Below are 8,183 nucleotides of genomic sequence, written 5' to 3' on the forward strand. Positions count from 1 at the left end.
ATCCCCCATCCGTAAGGCTCTTCGCGACGTTCCCTGGATATTTGGTAAGACACTTCTTTTTTTAATTGTAGTAAGTGGGTGGGAGTCCCACTAAAGTAAGTAAGTGCGTGCACTGGAGAAAGTGGGGGGGAGTCCCACTATAATAATTGTATGGGAAAGAGTGGGATGGAGTCCCACCAGTGGGTTGGAGTCCCACTGAGTAAGTCTACCTGTCAGACGCGGTGAAAGAGCTGCGCAGGGTAGGACTAGGAGTCTGCCCGTAAGACATAAGCAAAAGCTATTGCAGGGTTGGACTAAAAGGATCCTTGTGGAAGTGGAAGCCTAGGCGTCTGCCCGTAAGACATAAGCGAAAGCTATTGCAGGGTTGGACAAAAGTGTAGACAAGAGAAACTATATGCTATAGTGTTCTCTAAGGTAGTGCCTCTAACAAGAAGTTAGAAGAAGTTTTTGGTGTTCTTTGTTGTTTTGTGAGTTTGTGTATTAAGAAGAAAATTAAGAGGTATAATATTGTGTTATATGTTTGTTTAAAGTAACTGTGGGAAAGTGTGAGCGTGGCTGTAAGGGTGAAACGTATAATTGAGAACGAAAGCGAGTGTGGAGTGTGGATCCGCGGATCGGAGTGACAGAGTTGAATAATTGTGTATTGTACTGTGAGTAATTACACCATGGCAACTAAGTTAACTCGGTTGTTTAAAAGTAAAAGCATGGGTAATCTTGCTGTAAATGATAAAATCCCGAAAAATTCTCCATTGGGATGTTTACTGGCGCATTGGGGGGATTTATATGAGGATTTGCCAAAGAGCCAGATGATTGAATATTGTAATAATTGGTGGCCACTATATATATATTAGAAGATCAGGAAAAGTGGCCCACGAATGGGACACTGAATTATAACACTATTTTGCAGTTAATGCTGTATTGTAAAAGAGAAGGGAAATGGAATAAAATGCCAGATGTGGATTTGGTTTTTTTTTCTTAAGACAAAGAAAGGATTGGCAGGATGAATGTAAGCTAACTATTAGAGATAATTTGGTAATAGCTATAACTTCTGATAATAAGAAAGTGGAAAAAAAAAATGTTGTTTAAATTGTGAGGTTGGGAGTGGATACAGGAGCGACATTTTTTTATTAAATACCTGTAAAGGAGAAACTGGAACAAAAACAGGCCATTCCTGCAACCCCTGGATTTGAAATTTGGAAATAAGATAATTACACATGATTTTTTGTATGTATCAGAATGTCCGATACCCTTCTTAGGAAGAGATTTGTTATCCAAATTAAATGCACAAATTGTTTTTGACGAAGGAGAACTTTTCTTGAAAATACCTGAGTGAAAAACGGGAGAAATCCTGATGATACAAGAAAAAGTAAAAGAACAAGAAATTCCACCGGAGGTGGATTTGGCAGTGATCCCTACTGTATGGGAAACATATTCCTGGTAAATCGAAACTAGCAGAGCCTGTTAAAATAGATTTGAAGGAAGGCGCAGGAACAGTGAGAATTAAACAATATCCAATCAAACCGGAAGTGAGACAGGAACTGAAGAAATTGATTGATAAATTTTTGGAGTATAAAATTTTGGAAGAATGTGAATCTGAGTATAATACTCCTATTTTACCAGTCAGAAAACCATCGGGTGAATATAGACTGGTACAAGATTTGAGAGCAGTAAATCAAATAGTTAAGGACATTTATCCTGTAGTAGCAAACCCTTATACACTGTCAAGAGCGTTAAGGGAGACTTATCAATGGTTTACAGTGCTTGATCTAAAAGATGCTTTCTTTTGTATACCTTTGGAAAAGGAAAGCAGAAAACTGTTTGCTTTTGAATGGGAAAATCCTCAAACCGGGCAAAAGATGCAGCTGACATGGACTAGATTACCCCAAGGATTTAAAAACAGTCCAACTATTTTTGGAAATCATTTAGCTAAGGAACTTGAAATCTGGAAACAGGACAAACCAAGATCTGGACATTTATTTTTATAATATGTGGATGATATATTGATTGCTATAGAAGAAAGATTTATTTGTATACAGGTGACTATTGACCTCTTGAATTTCCTGGGACTAAATGGATACAAAGTGTCCAGGAAGAAAGCCCAAATAGCCTGCCAGACTGTGATATATCTCGGCTTTGAGATTTAAAAGGACAACGACAATTAGGAAAAAATCGCAAAGAAGCTATTTGTAGTATACCTGAGCTGAGAAATATTCATGAACTCAGAACATTTTTGGGAATGACTGGGTGGTGTCGCCTTTGGATCATGAACTATGGGCTAATAGCTAAACCGCTGTACGAGGCCCAAAAGAACTCTCCCTTTGTATGGGGCCCACAACAACAAAAGGCTTTTGTAGAGTTGAAACGTGCCTTAATGTCTGCACCTGCCTTGGGACTGCCGGATCTAACCAAAGATTTCCAGCTGTTTATACATGAAAGACAACACCTTGCACTGGGCGTGTTAACCCAGAGGATAGGAAGCTGGAAACGACCAGTCGGATATTTCTCTAAACAACTGGACACAGTGAGTAAAGGGTGGCCAAACTGCCTTCGAGCAGTGGCAGCAACAGTGATGCTCATACAAGAAGCTCGGAAATTGACTTTGGGAAGAACAATAACAGTCTATGTTCCACACATGGTGATAACTGTCCTAGAACAGAAGGGGGGACATTGACTGTCCCTCAGCCGAATGATGAAGTACCAGGTGGCATTGACTGAACAAGATGATGTGATTCTAAAGACAACTAACCTGGTAAATCCTGCAGTGTTTTTAAGCTCCATACAGGAAGAAGGACGACTGGAACATGATTGCTTGGCTGCCATCGAGTATGTTTATTCCAGTCGTGAAGACTGAAGGATGTGCCCTGGGAGCGACCAGACTGGGAATTGTATACTGATGGAAGCAGCTTTATGGAGCAAGGAGTCCGATACGCTGGATATGCGGTAACAACAGAGACTACAGTTATAGAAGCAGGAGCATTGGCGAGTACCACATCAGCACAAAAGGCAGAACTCATTGCTTTAATTCGAGCCTTAGAACTAAGCAAAGACAAGAGAGTAAATATCTGGACTGATTCGAAATATGCTTTTGGGGTAGTGCATGTCCATGGAGCTTTGTGGGAAGAGAGGGGGTTATTGTCCTCTCAAGGATCAAACATTAAGCATCAAACAGAGATTTTACTATTATTGCAAGCAGTTCAAAAGCCAGATCAAGTAGCAATCATGCACTGTAAGGCACATCAGAGTGGGAATACAAAATAATAGCTGGGAATAATTTAGCTGATAAGACTGCAAAAAGGGTAGCAAAGAAACAAGCATTGCAAATGGCAATAATTCCTTCTAAAACAGTAACCCTTCCTAGGGAAAAACCGAGATATTCAGAGGAAGATGACAAATTGGGTCAGTTATTAAATGCTAAGAAAAACTTAGCGGGATGGTGGATAACTCCTAATGGACAGGTAGTAATTCCACCTCTTGTGATGAGAGAGATAATTCAAATGAGACATCAAGAATGTCATTGGGGGGCAGAAGCCTTAGTAACATTTTTACGAAAGCAAGTAATATCAGTTAAGATGTTGGGAATAGCCAAAATGGTAACTGCAAAGTGTGAAGTATGTTTGAAAAATAATCCAGTGATTAAGAAAAAGGTTCAAATGGGTAGACTGAAATCTGGTACAGAACCTGGAGATTATTGGCAAGTAGATTTTTCAGAGCTGCCTAGACAAAATGGGTACTGGTACATCTTGGTAGGGGTTGATACTTTTACAGGATGGCCAGAAGCCCTTCCCTGTCGCACTACACAAGCAAAAGAGGTTGTAAAATGGTTATTACAAGAAATAATTCCGAGATTTGGAGTTCCTATTGGAATTTCCTCTGACAGAGGTCCACACTTTGTTGCTGAAGTAGTCCAAAGTGTTAGCAAAGCATTGGGTATTAATTGGGATTTATATTCATCTTGGAGGCCACAATCTAGTGGAAAAGTGGAGAGGATGAATCAAACTTTGAAACGACAAATAAGTAAAATTTGTCAAGAAACCAGTCTAAAGTGGCCTCAGGCACTTTCATTGGCATTATTATGAATCAGGGTACAGCCAAAGAGTGGAACCTCAGTCAGTCCTTATGAATTATTATATGGAAAACCATATGAGTCTCTAGAACCAAATCTAAACATACATGTAAAAGGAAAACAAGATGTGTATAACTATTTGCTTTTTCTAAGGAAAACTTTGGCTGCAATTCGGAGTGCAGTAATTTGGAATAGACCTTTACCCCTGGAAAATTCAGTGCATGATTTCCAACCAGGAGATTATGTCTATGTGAAGACCTGGACCTCCGAACCTTTGCAGGAGCACTGGAGAGGACCCTTCCAGATACTGCTAACCACTTTTACAGCTATCAAAATTGCAGAATCGGATGCTTGGATACATTATACTCGAGTGAAGAAAGCATCTACTCCGTGGAAGATTGTGAAACGTAACTCAGAGACTTAAAAATTGACTTTGAATCATGTTTAATTTTGCATATCAGGTTATGATTGGTTTTTGGATTTTCTTTTGGTTGGTAGTGTTGGTGGGATCATGGGCTGACTTGGTGGACAGGAACAAAAGACAAATAGAAACAGAACAAGTGATTGACATTCCCAAACAAATGGCTGAGGAAAATTTGATGGTAGGATTGATTAAAGAATTTGCCAATTTACAAAACATCACGCAGATCACTGCTTGTTTGCAGTAGGTGAATCTATTCCATGGGGAATTTTAACTATGAATTTGACTAACCTGGAACATAAAAATGAAACCAATTATTGTGAACAGAGGCCAGTGACTCAATGGTATGAGCAAGTAAAAGTCACTAGAAAACAGTGGAAAACTCCAGGTAATCTGGCGGATTGTGAAAAATTGTTAAATTATGTTTTTACCAAAATAGGAAGATTTAAGACTGTGGGATGGTGTTCTTATGATGAACAATTTAAAATCAACGTGAGCAAAAGTGTTATGGAATGGAAGTGTAACGAAACTGGCCAGAGCACCCAATTAGTAGAACAACGGGACTCTATATGGTCTATGTCCATATTTTCTCATTTTTAGTATATGGCAAGAACTTCTTGGTGTTTTACCTGGGACGGGAAAGTTTTTTTCAGTATTACCCTGGGTCAATGATAGGTCAACTACATCGGGAGAGAAGGAAAATAAAATAGTGCCATGGTGGAAATGTGAAAAAGTGTATGATTGTAGTAATGCAGATTTAGTAATCCAAAGAATTCCTCCGTAGGCCACTGTTTTAAAATATGGTTATTTTTGTCGAGGTCTTAAGAACACTCTCAATTTAACCAGCACTTTTATAGTTAGAAAAGGAACTTTGTTTAGTTGTAGTAAAACTACTATTTGAAGTCCAGGACATTTAGTTTGGGCATTAAGTGATGGAACCTGGACCACACATTTACCATTAGATGGTAAGGTGAAACAAATTACTTTAGGCATGCCAACATTGTGTCCAATTTGAAAGAAATCACCATTTAAAGGATCCTTAGAGAATTTAGAATTGAAACGAATAAAGAGATCTGAGACAAATGATGATATTTGGAATGAGCCATCTACAGGAGTGAAAATTGGCTGGGCACTTGAATCACTTTTAATCCTATAGCTTCATATAGAAACAGAGCATGGCTCTATCAGTTAACTGGTCAAGTGGAAAAATTGGCAAACGTTACCAAGAAGGGGTTTAAGGAATTGAATATATAATTACAGGCGACCTCCAGAATGACTTTATAAATAGAATGGCACTAGATATGCTCCTACTTAAAGAACATGGAGTATGTGGATATCTCAAGGATAAACTGGACCACTGTTGCATCCACATTCCAAATGTCACTCAGGATGTGGAACATGATCTAGATCTATTGGGAAAAACTGAAAAAGAAACTGAAACAATTCAAAAGGATATGTCAGAAGATTGGCTTGGGAAAATTTTTAACAAACTGGGATGGAATTTGAGCTCTTGGATACAATCTATAATTAAGACTTTGTTTCTGTTACTAGTTGTCTTTTTGATGAGCATGCTGATATATGCATGTCTGAAGAAACAGTTTACCAATAGAATTGCGGTGAGTCGTATGATTATGAGAGAAGTACCAACTATTTCACCAAGACATGATCCATTACCCAAATATGTTGAAACAAAAGATATATGAATAAAGTGAAAGTATTGAAATAATGATTTTCAACACTTTCAAAGGGGGGAAATGTTACCGATTAGTTAATAAGTTAAAATTGATTGATTCTATTTGATTAATTAATTGATTTTATAAAATCATTTAATAGAATTAAAATGTAGAAGGCTAAGAAAAAAAAATTTATAGGAAACTTGCATCTACGCAATAAGAGACATTATGGAATCTTTTGTACGTCTTGTACCAAGGCTAGAAGAAGGGCCTGGAACTATTGTAATAACTCTAGGGTTGGAAGGTTCCCATTTGACCAGTCTTCTGTACGCAGAGGTGTATTGAAATGTCAGAATATGAGATTAATGGGAACTGGGGAGAGTCGACTGGAACAGCTTGTAGGTGCCTGCCAAGAAACCGTGAACTTTAGTAAAAGGTAATTCCGGCAGGGGGAGATCGCGACCACCGACTCATATACCACCTACCCAAATCGTACCCCAGACCCATTTCTAGACCTTTCTAAGCTTTGCTGCGCATAATCGGATATAGGAGGAGAGTATGTAAATGATTTACGGGAAATGTTATGATTATGTATGAATAATTAATGAATATGTATGAATAAGTTCTATATATGGAATCTGATTTTGGGACCTGGTGTGCGTTGATCGTGAGAGGACTCGCTCACGCACCCGGCCGTCAATAAAGAAGTGTCTGCTTATCTACATCACATTGGTGTCGATAAGTTCTTAATTCCGAGATTTCGGTAACATTCTCACTCCTCTCTTTGGCCTCAGTTGCAGTTTTCCCCTTCTTCTTAATACGCTATCCCAGAGGGGCTACCACTGTCACTGATGGGCTCGGCCTTGGCCAGCGGTGGGTCCATCTCGGAGCCGGCTGGCACTGGCTCTGTGGGACAAGGGAGAAGCTTCTGGCATCTTCTCACAGAAGCCGCCCCTGTAGCCCGCCCCCCCGCCTCGCCATGCAAACCCGATATGTACATAGTAGGAATAACTGATCTTGTCTGAAGGGCATACTATGGAAAACATTTAGCTATACTACATATCTGAGCCTTGAGTTCATGCAATTATAAATCCTGTGAAAACTCTTTGAGGCTGAGCTGTTACCTTAATGACTTCAGTCGAGATTTTTATATATGCCATTGCATGTGTGGAAGGAGGCTAATTGTTGGTAAATAAGGATGACTTTTCCAATTTTGATGAGGAGACACAGTCCTGCTGCCAGAAAGCATTATTGGCCGTGTGGGGTTTGTGCTCTGTGCTGGCTGCTGCATACTGGATAGTCGTTTCTTGAGAGAAGCACAGCAGGGGAGAGCAGAAACACTCTCAGCAGAGTTCTGGGGAAGCTGTTCCAGTCTGTGTCCACGTAATAGAGAGTAACACACCAGCAAAGCTGTAGGAAATCTGTGGATCTGGTACAGCGACATTTCATAGCGCACCTGCCGCGCTGCCCGTGGGCAGGTTACGTGAGGCTCCGCCGCGGGTGCCAGACCTTGCGGCAGCCGAGATCTTCCTTCGGGCCGCCCCAGTCCCGTTACGGGCCACCCGCGGCGACAGCCGCTCGTCGCGGGGGGAAGGCGCGGTCTGGCTGAGGGGACTAATGCTCCCGCTGCTCCCGGCGGGGCCCCACCGCCCCAGGGCCGGCCGCGGGCGCTGCCGCCGCACCTCCGCCGCGGGGGCTCCTCCTCCCCTGGCCCTCGGCGGCTCCGGAGCGGCGGAGCGCTCGCAGGTACCGCGTCCCCCGGCGGCGGGCCGGGCCGGGCCGCAGTCGCGGGAGGCCCCGGTAAGGGCTGCCCGCTCGGCGCCATGGCGACGGCGGCACGGCCGGGGAGGGAAGGGCGGCGGAGGCGGGCAGAGAGAGGCCGCCAGAGGCGCCTGTCCCAGCCCCCGGGCGGGAGGCTGCGGACCGACACGCGTGGCTCTGTGTAGGCCCTGCTGCGAGGTGGTCCCCCGCGGCGGGTGGTGACCGTCGAGCCCCGCCGCCCTGCCCGAGGCCTGGCCCTGCCGGC

Source organism: Falco cherrug, assembly GCF_023634085.1.
Source record: "Falco cherrug isolate bFalChe1 chromosome W unlocalized genomic scaffold, bFalChe1.pri SUPER_W_unloc_1, whole genome shotgun sequence".
NCBI classification, from domain to species: domain Eukaryota; kingdom Metazoa; phylum Chordata; class Aves; order Falconiformes; family Falconidae; genus Falco; species Falco cherrug.